The 10,305-nt window shown below is 46.7% G+C and overlaps 1 long non-coding RNA gene across 1 annotated transcript in view; it reads right to left on the bottom strand.

Moving 5' to 3' along the window:
- Positions 1 to 2,756: 2,756 nt before the first annotated feature.
- The window catches only part of LOC140843158 (uncharacterized), a 32,197-nt gene continuing 24,648 nt past the window's right edge, over positions 2,757 to 10,305 (bottom strand). Inside the window, exons 2-4 of the long non-coding RNA XR_012120693.1 lie at positions 9,650 to 9,735; positions 5,033 to 5,253; positions 2,757 to 2,872 (exon numbers count right to left, since the gene is read on the bottom strand). This is a non-coding gene — a long non-coding RNA (uncharacterized lncRNA). The remainder of the gene's footprint in view (positions 2,873 to 5,032; positions 5,254 to 9,649; positions 9,736 to 10,305) is intronic.

Here is a 10,305-nt window from a genome sequence, read left to right as displayed (position 1 = left end):
CAAATGCAGAGCTGAGCCCTGACACCTAGCTGGCAGCTCTGGGTGTTGCCCACATGAAAGTGTGCACTTCCAGTTTAGTTTCCCTGAGGCTCCTGGCACTGGGGCCCAGGAAAGGGCACAAACATCTCTTCCTGCAGGGTGGGGCAGAGGCTCCCCCGGAGATCAGCAGCCAATCCACGCAGGCAGGCGGAGATGACCAGCTCCTTCCCAGCGCCCCTGGTGCCTGTGGACTCCTTCACCACTCCTCTCCGCCCTAGGAAGAGTAGGCCAACCTGGCTACTCTGTGCCAGCCCCCACTGCCCACGGAATGGGTGAGTGACAACCTTCTAAAGTGAGTAAAGAAGACAGATGGCCCCCTCTGTGAGAAGAAATCCCTTTGGGACAGCCAAAGGGGAAGGAAATTAATATTCACTTCCTACGGGCCACGCATTTTCACATATGGTCTCAGCAACCAGTCAGGTGGGTAATAGTTTCCAGTTTTACCCAAAGGGGAACTGAGGCCCACAGATGCTACCTATGCAACTTGCCCAAAGTCCCAGAACTACTGAGGAGGGTGGGGGTGGGGCTTAACTCAGATCACCCTGATGGGCTGAAAACAAAGGCCTGAAGGCCAATGTAGTGATTTGGGAAAGAGTGTGCAGAAAGGGCAGAGTGAGTAGAGAGGCAAGGCTAGAGGCATCTGGGTTTATTTTTAAGAGCTTAAAATTCTAAAAGAAAGGAATGCATATATGGAACATGTGACATTTATGGTAATTTCAAAAAATAATAGATCCCTCCTCCTCTGAGTGAACCCCCCGCCCCCACGCAGGAGGAGTCCAGACACTTGAGCCCATGAGGGAATAGCTGTGTGACCTTGGACAAGCCACTTAGTCCTTTGGAAAGAGGCAGACTGGAGAGAGCCCAGAAATGAGCTGGCAGAGGGAGGAAACTGGCGGCTGCCAATGTGAATGAGAAATGCTGAGGGCGTGGATGTGGAAGGGCAGAAGGAAGCAGACATCTGGGAAGGGGGTACAGGGCATAAGGGCTGAGAGCAGTGGGCAGGCAGAGCAAGCATGGCCGAGCTGGCCACCTGGGAGCTGGGGACAGAGAGGCACTCAGTTATCACCTCCATGTTGCTAAGACCTTGTCTGATACCACCCAGGGCCTGGGACCCAGGAGGTGTTCAGTGATGAGTTAGGAAAAGAGCACAGAAGAAATGGACTCTTGTGCTTAAATGAAAAATGTAGGTGTCTAAAGGTTCCTGAAAGGCTAGTGTCTGGGGGCCCAGAACAGTGCTGGCATAGGTGGATGTTCAATATATCTATTTATTTATAGGATGAATTAATAAATCAGTAGATCTAATTTCTGACCCAACCCTGCTTCTCTGGATCTCGTTTTCATCATCTGTAAATTGAAGAGCTTGTATTGGACAACCTCCGGGTCAGATGCTCTGCGGCCCCAAGGTGGAGGGTCCACTGGCCAGAGGTCATCCTGTCATGGAGGAGAGTAGGATCCACACCAAGAGACCAAGAGGTCAGCCCAGGGGTCACGAATCCTTTTTCAGGAAGGGGTAGTGAGTAACCACTAGGCTGAACACAAGAGATGGTTCAGAAACCTTCTCCAAGCTCTCGTTTTCTCTCTCTCCCTCTCTCCTCTCTGTGTCTGTCTCTCTCTGTCTCTCTTGTGCATGTGCGCACATTCCCCCCACCGCACACACACCCCCTCTCATCTCCCAGTTTGCCCTTACCAGACCAGCAACAGTTTCAGCCTGACATGTCAGTTTAGGAAGATCTAATCGCTGGTCCCCAACAGCTCCTCAAAGACTCCTGTGTGCGGCCTGAATGTGAGCCCCGTTTCCCACCTTTTCCTCCTGCATCCCATCCTTCACCCATGCCCACCGCTCATCAAGCCTCCCACAGTGCCAGAGGGACATGGGCAGGTGCCAGCCTCAAACCCCTCCCCAGCACTTAAGAGCTGGCTGACTAGGCAGTCATTTAACCACTACGACTCCATTTCCTCATCTGTGAAATTAGGTGATAATGCCTGCCCGCAGGCTTTTGCAAAATTACATGAGAGAGTGAACACAGAGAACACTGCCTGCTGTGCAGGGGTACGGCAATAGGGAAGAGAGACCAGGCCCAGCTCCCGCTACAACAAGGACAAGTGGGGATTCACAGCCAGGGGGCACAGTGAGGGGTCAGTGGGTGGAAAAATTACTGAGAGGAAGTAATAAGGGGTATTAAGCATAGTGGGATTCTTGCTAAAGCGACTTCACAGGATTCTTGCTGAAGGCAGGCCAGGGCTAGCAGGTACCAAACATGGCAGATGAGGAATTTGGTCATATATTCAGACGATTAGATATCAAGGTTGGGGGATTCTCTCTAAACTGACTTACTGGTATTCTTACTAAAACTGGGCTTAGCAAGAACGGACATGGAAGCCCAAGATCAAGGCCTAATCAAAGAGGGGTGCAGGAAAGCCGAAAGTTTGGTTAAGAAGAGAATCTTGGTCACCTACCATGACACTCCAGCTAACAGGAAACCAGACACGGGCCTTAGTATTCTGAGTCCTCAAAATAACCCTGGAAGGCAGGGCCAGAATCCTCACACCCGTTTCACCAATCAGGAAATGAACAGGTTAAGCACCCTGCCCAAAGTCAGACAGCTCAGTGGAGCTGGGATTTTAACGCAGAAGGTCTGGCTCCAAAGCCCATAGACATGCTCCAAATCGCCAGATGACATGGCTTCTTACCTTTTTCATTCTTTGCTGTATTTCATGCAGAATTACTCTCTCCATCACCAATCTGGGGCACAGAGACCCAAAGCGGGGGCTCTCACACCATCCTGCTTTACAGTGGACCATGCCTTCATATCCTTAATGGTTACTCTGGGGCCTGCAAAGATAAGCCATTGTAATGGACGCACCATAATGTGATTTGACCAACAAAAACATTGGTACACAAAAGAAGAAACCAGAGCAGATTTCTGCATTAGTTTCTATTTTTGTTGTGTTCTGCTTTTGTTTGATAATAAGCAGGGAGAGACTAAGCTTGAGCACTTATCTGCAGCAAGAATGTTTTATTACCAGGGCCTGGAAAACAAAATGAGTTTTAATTTCTTCCAATTTTATTTCAACTTTGCCAAAGGACATCTGTGCTCATGGGCTTGGAACCCATAATACACAGCTAACACTTTCCAATAATTTTCTTTTGATAATTCCTCTGACAGTGTGAAGAAAAGGGCCCAAACACGGATAAAACATCACATGATGATACTTTCCCAATTCTATGTGGCAAACTGACACTTTCCTTTCTCTACAGAGATAATAGGAGGAAGAAAATGACTTATCAGAATGGAAAAGCGGTGGACGAGGCATCCGAGAACTCTGGATCTCATCCTGGCTGCTCTCTAGCTGTGCGACCTGGGGTGGGTCAGACCTCTCCGGGTTTCTGTTTACAGACTGGGAAAGGAGACGCTTACACTACCTGATCCCCAAAGTCCCTCCCAACTCTGAAATTTCCTGAGTCTCTGATACAATATGGTGCCAGGAGACCTTCATAGTGTCACATTTTAACTTTGTACCTAGTTTAAGTCAACTAGTTAACATAGGGGGGAAATCCACAATTAATTGTACACATTTATGAACATTAAACAAGGCAACATTCATGCCAGGGATTCCCCCATGACAGGTGACATAAGTGAGGTCATAGAGCTGAGCAAATAGACAATAGGGAGCAGTGGAGACAGTGGTGTTTCTGAAGGTGACAACTGTGAAAATGAGGGCCCAATGTGACCAGATTTGGATTTTTCAAAAGATAAAAGTCTAGGTTTTTATGTGAGATTCCTCAATTTTTATAGGTAGCAAGCATACTTGGACAAGACCCCCTTCAGCAAATCCTGGGATACATGTGCTGGGTCCCCATGCACTTCTCTGCTCCCAGAGCACCCTGTATTTCCTCTGTCAGGAAGAGCATTCATTCTGTTTACTGATCTGCCTCTCCCCTGGGCCCAGAACATCTGAAGGTCACGGTATCTATGTTAGTCTTGAGTAGCGTATTGTCAATAGTCTAGGGAACAAAGGAATCTTATTATTTACAACTAGAACCTCATAAAACATCACAGACTGCATGGCTTAAACAACAGAAATTTATTTCCTCACATTCTGGAGGCTGGAAAGCCCAAGGTGAAGGCTCTAGCAGAGTTTAATTTTGGGGGAGAGCTCTCCCCCTAGTTTGCAGACAGCCGCCCTCTTGCTGCGTCCCCCCACCCCTCCCTGGCCTTTCCTCGGTGCGTTTCTTACAGGGACGCTGATCATCTCAGGTCAGGGTTCCACCCTTATGACCTCATATAACCTTGCTTACTTCCTTAGAAGTAAGTACAGCCACACTGAGGGCTAGGGTTTCAACATATGAATTTTGGGGGTACACAAACTTTCTGTCTATAACCCTCACCTAATTCCAAACCACAAGAATTTACTGAAGGGATGGGGGAGGGAAAGGACAGAAAACTGAGTCTGGAGGGCAAGTGAGACAGGAGATGGAGACCGAGGCTCTCAGCCAGGCTTGCCAGGCCCTTGTGCTTCCCGAGCAGCCTGCACTTCCTTGAGCCAAGGCTGCTACAGGAGGGCACCCCCTCTCCTCACCTTGCTAATGCCCCTCATTCTTCCTGGACTCACTTTGCTGAGTGATGGGCTCTCCCAGGGCTGCAACCCTGAGTTTCCTACTGAGGCACATGCCAATCTGGCTGGGCCACCTCCAGTATCCATAGGCATTGTCTCCCTTCCTTACAACGAAGCTACCAGGGAGACATAATATCCTCACTTTCCTAATGAGAAAACTCAGGCCCAGGCCAGTGGAGTAACAGGTCCAAGGGCACATGGCTAGCCAGTGGCAGGGCCCAGATTCAAACCCCCGTCTGCTTGGCAATGAGGCCTCTGCCCCACCCCCTGAGCATCACTGCTTTCCTGTCACCCACATCTCCACCAGGTACCCAGTCCCTGACCTAGAACTTTCAAATGGCAGGAGCCAAAACCTGAACCCCAAAATAATGCCTACCTGGAGTCAGTCCTCACATTCCCCAAACTCCACCCTTTCCAAAGGAAACCACCTCAGGCCCTTGCTGATGACCATTTCCAGGCTTAGCAGGCTGCAAGTAGGAAGTGATCCATTGGAAGTGGCTTCTGGGGTCCCGGCGAAATCTCCTCACTCAGACACGGTTTCTTAGCACTGTTTCCTGATGCTTGGAATTCCATTTTTGGAGCTTCTGAAATCCAACCCTGAGGATAAAGGCTGACTAATCATCAAAATCACTTAGAAAGCTTTTTAAAAAATGTAATGAAGAAGTTCACTCATTTCCCCTATAGAAGTAATAAGTATTTATTGTAAAAGTTTGAACAATATAAAAGATATAAGGAAGAAAATACAACTCATCTGATTCTACCTTGTGATAACTATTCCTGATACATCAATGACACAGATTCATGCATTTCTTTATGTATATATTGTACATACATAAACTTTTATGAGGTCTTATCATACCTTCTGTTTTTACTGCTACCTCAAAGTGTGCCCTTTTACCCACAGTCCTTGGCCTAGGTTGTCTATGTTAACAACCCTTCTTTATGTCCATCAATCATACATAGACATGCGGACAGGTATAGACTGATGATGGCAGTGATGATGATGTTGATGAGAGGTTGAAAAGGGAGGTACAGCTTATTCTTTGATACACTTCTCTCACTCTTGGTGTTCTCATTTAACAATACCTATGGGCACATCTCTTAGTCATCTTTTCTAAAACTGCACAATATTCCATAATGCTGATCATCACAACTCATTAAACTATTACCCTATTGATGGAACTTTATGTCCTATTTTTGTCACTAGGAATAGCATTGCAATAAGTATCTTAGGACATATCTGTCTCTGCACACTGCTTTTACTCTGTGAAAGAGAGTCTCTGGAATGGAATTGCTAGATTGAAATGATGCATGTTTTTAATTTTAATTGGTAATGCCAGATTGTTTGCCAAAACGGTGTAGCAATCTACATCTCCACCCATAGCACATAACTGTACTCTCCCTGCTTCCCACCAGGGGCAGTGTTATCCCTCTAATTTAGTCTCTCAGATGGGTGGGCAGTGATAAGCATTGTTACTTTTGTTGTGTTTCCCTGTCTACCGGAGAGCTCAAGCATCTTTCAATGTTCATTTGTCATTTGGGTTTGACATAAAACTGCTAACTGTCCTTCTCCAGCAACCTTGGCAGACACATGTTAGAGATGGAGGGGCACCAAATAGAAGGAACCTGGGTTCCTGAATCTCTGCGGAGAAGAGGTGCAGGCCAGACAGGACTCCCCACTGTGGACTGCAGATGAGTGAGGAACTCATTTCTATTGTGATGAGCCATAGAGAGAGACGGGTTTCTACACAGAGCTGTGAGAGGTGCCCTAAGACACCCACCACCTGACATATGCAGTACAACTATTTTCCCCAAGCTATTGTTTGTGCATTGACTTTGCTCATAGTAAAATTTAAATTTTTAAATGCCTATATATTCTTGTACTCTTGCATTTTATAGCTTCTATATTTTCTGTCTAAAATGGTCTGTTGGAAGCTTTTCAGAAATACAGATTCTAAGATACATCTTAGAAAATTCTCCTATATGCAGACTGGAGTGGGGCCAGGAAATCTAGATATTTTTAAGACTCCCTGGGGGATTTTACAACTTTCCCAGGATTGAGAGTATTGCTTAGGCCATGAAGGCTACAGCCCCTCCCACAATGGAAGTGACTCTGGGGGCAGTGACTGGCCTGTCACCCACTGATGCTTTTGCAAATAAGCTTGCCTGTCTTCTCAGGTAAGCTTACCTTCTTCCCTGTAGACTCCTAGAGGCATCTGGAGAAAGCCTAACAGGAAGCTGTGTGTCAGCCCATCATTGTGGGGAGTTCAAACCCTGACTTCCCCACTTGCTAATGTGTACCCGTGGGCTAGAAACAGCTTCTCTGGGCCTCCTTTCTCCTTCCTTACAAAATGGGGTGGTTATAATTCCTACTTTGTGATACGAATACTGACTGAACTTTCAGGGTCAAGGCAAAGATAAAGATACATGTAAAAATATTTATTCCTAAGCCTGGCACATAGGAGCAGCCTATGTTATTATTACAAGAATAACAAGAAATTGTTATTATTAACTCTGGGTTAGAGAGATGCTAAAGACCTTGCTAATTTACAATTTGCCTGGGGATAGTTCTGCTGGACGTCTTCAGGCACTAAATCTTTCCAATTAAAGAAATGCAAATTAGAAACATTCATTATGCTTGTGTGTGTGTGTATGTGTGTGTGGTGTAATTAAAGAGCAATTCGCTTTACTAACATAAGAAATATTCCAAAAATTCTGACTCTCTTAAAGCTCACTTTAGTTCTGTGGATGCTATATTAGCATATTTGCACACATGTGTGTGTTTGTGAGATACAGTGTATTTGTGTGCATGCATGTGTGCAAAAAGCTTTAGATTAAGTGTAAGGAATGCCAGCTCTTCAGAAAAAAATTTTGGGTGCCATGACCGTGATTCATGAATAACTGCTCAGGGTGATTCCTGACTAAATCTACCAAAAAACAACTGCCAACATTACCTTAGGGAGCTCATATCTACTGAGAGCCTACGCCATGCCAGACCGTGTGCTAAGAGTGTTACTTGCTATTTCATTCACCCCTTAAATAAGCTCAGGACCTTGTGTGTGAGGCTCAGAGAGGCTAAGTAAATTGCCCACAGCTGCACAGCTATGAAAGGGGAAAGTCAGGATGTGAACCCGGGGACATTTTCTTTTGGGGAATAATAGAAATTTTTCTGAAATTAGATCATGTGAGGCTTGCACAACTAAATATATGCACAAGTTCTGTTACATATTTCAAAATGGTGAACTTTATGATATGTAAATTATATCTCAAAAGAGCTGTTTAAAAAGAAAGTGCACCCAGGTCTGCCTGACTTGAGGTTTAAAAACCTGGCTTTCATGTGCATCACCTTGTCCAAACCACACCCCTCCCTGTCCCAACATCACACTGTAACTCTGAAAATCCCACAGGCCTACAGGGTGGGGAGGGAGGGATAAACAAAGCCAGAAATCACCTTTGGCATCAGGCCAGACTGTCAGCAAAACCACAGGGGTTAAGGGTGGGTATCAAGGTCAGGACCAGAGTCAGGACATGTGAGAGAGCAGCGCCTTCCAGGACAGCGGTGCCCTTCCATGCTCGTCAAAACCCCCACAAAAACCTTCACAAAGCCCACTCACAAAGCAGGCTTGCTAGCCTCTGTTTAAAACTCAAATCTGATCTTGTGGAGCCCACTAGAAGCCCTCCGCAGCTCTGCTTCGCCTTTAGCAATACACACAAAGACTTTATCGTGAAACCTAAGACCACGAGACCCCTACACTCCAGCACAGAGACTGCATGGGCAGCCCCTGGCCGCAAGGGAGCGCTCAGGTGTGCATATTTCTGCCCACAGTGCTCCTTGTCCACCTGATGGATCCTACTTAACCCAGCTTCTCTGAAGGTGCCCTCTGCCCCTCCCCATGGCCTTCGGCCCTGGTTTCCACTTACTTTTCCTTCACATTTTTATTTTAGCATTTTTCATGCTACTGAGACAGGGACCATGGGCTTAGACAGAGCAGGGTGAGGGCCTCTGGAAAAAGCAAGGCAAGATATTTACAGTCAAAGCAATGTAACAATGTAAAGTTCCTATTGAAACTCTATGTTCGGCTTTATGCAAAGTCAGGGTCACACTAATTCTCTAGGATAAAGATACTAGACGAAGAATATAGACATCTCAGTGAGATCAGTTAAAGGTCAAAAGGCCAGGAGCAACTTGGCCTGGAATGTTTGAGTGTTCTGCAAGGGTATCTCAGCATAACCCATGACTTCACTGTAAACAGCCCTAGCAAACAGACAACAACCCAGACCACCTTGAGGGCAGGGCAGGTGGTACAAGTCCACACCCTAAGCCCTCAGTTCCCAAAAGTCTTCAACTGCCTATAAATCCCCTAGACAACACACCACCCTGGGTTCTCTGGTTCCCTCCTGGCATAAGCCAGGAGCTCTTTCCTCTCACTTTATTTCTAAATAAAAGCCTCTCCCTGGCTCTCCTACCTTGACTGTTTGCTAAGTTCATTCTTCGACTCCGCAAACAAGAACCCCAGCATCACTATACTGGCCAGGCATTTCTTGCCCCCTTCCCCTCTCTCCACAGCACTGTCATTACAGACCCACAAAACCAACTGCCCGCTTTTCAGTTACTGGAACAGTTACTGAAAAGAAGCTACAAGCCAAGGAAAAGAAGCAGATACAAGGTCTCCACCTATTCACCTAGAAGCAGGACATAAATCTGTGAAGGTGTCGCCTTCCAATCCCTACCAGGACAGACAGAAGTTAATCACCAGAGACAACTCTAAGCCCTCATCAACCCAGATCCAGCATAAGAGGAACCTACGTAACAAACTTTACTAACTGGTCCTTATCTTCCATTAGTTGCCCCATATATTTGCCTTCCCATAATTTGCCACCCTAGGAACTCAAAGTCCTTTTCCTTTGTCTTGTCACTTCTCTAAAAAAAAGTGTTTTTGTTGTTAAGATGCTATATAAGCACAAGTTCCAGCCATCCCTTTGAGTTACTCACCTCGGGGCACTCTGTGTGCATGCGCATGCTGGTAAGGGGTTAACCTGTCTTCTGGCAGCCTAATTTCCCAGGCCCAGCCAATGAACCTAAGATGGGTAGAGAGAAAAAAGACATTTTTCCTCTTCTCCAAAGGCCAGATTTGATGTCGTGATCTTGTCCTCCAGACTGGCCTCATCCCCTGCTGTGGCATAACTCCCATCCTGTTATATCAGGCAGAAAACCACAAGCAGTGTAGACGACTTCCTCTCCCTTGTATCCCCATTTCCAAGTCATCATTTCCAACTCCAGAACCTGCCTCCTTCTCTCCAGCTCCACCACACCAACCTAGTTTATTGTATCTCACCTGGACCCTGGCCTCCCTACACATGCTCTTGGCCCCTCCAACCTTCCTCCGCACAGCAGCCACAGATGTTACTGGAAAAGAGCTCTGACCATGGGTCCCTGCTGCTGCTGAAAATATCCCTGGCTCCCCCTTGCTCCCAGGAGGAAGACAACCCCCTTACCTCCCCAGCACAGTGGGTAACACTCTCCCTCGCACTCTAAGACCAGTTGCTCTTTGGCCTTTTGGGGACCCTTAATACACCACATTCCCTCCCACCACAGAACCTGGACAAGCTGTTCCTTTGCCAGATGGCTTTTTACACCAAGGGCTCCCA

The sequence above is a fragment of the Manis javanica genome, chromosome 8, assembly GCF_040802235.1.
Source record: "Manis javanica isolate MJ-LG chromosome 8, MJ_LKY, whole genome shotgun sequence".
Lineage (NCBI taxonomy): Eukaryota > Metazoa > Chordata > Mammalia > Pholidota > Manidae > Manis > Manis javanica.
This window is presented reverse-complemented; position numbering and strand designations above follow the sequence as displayed.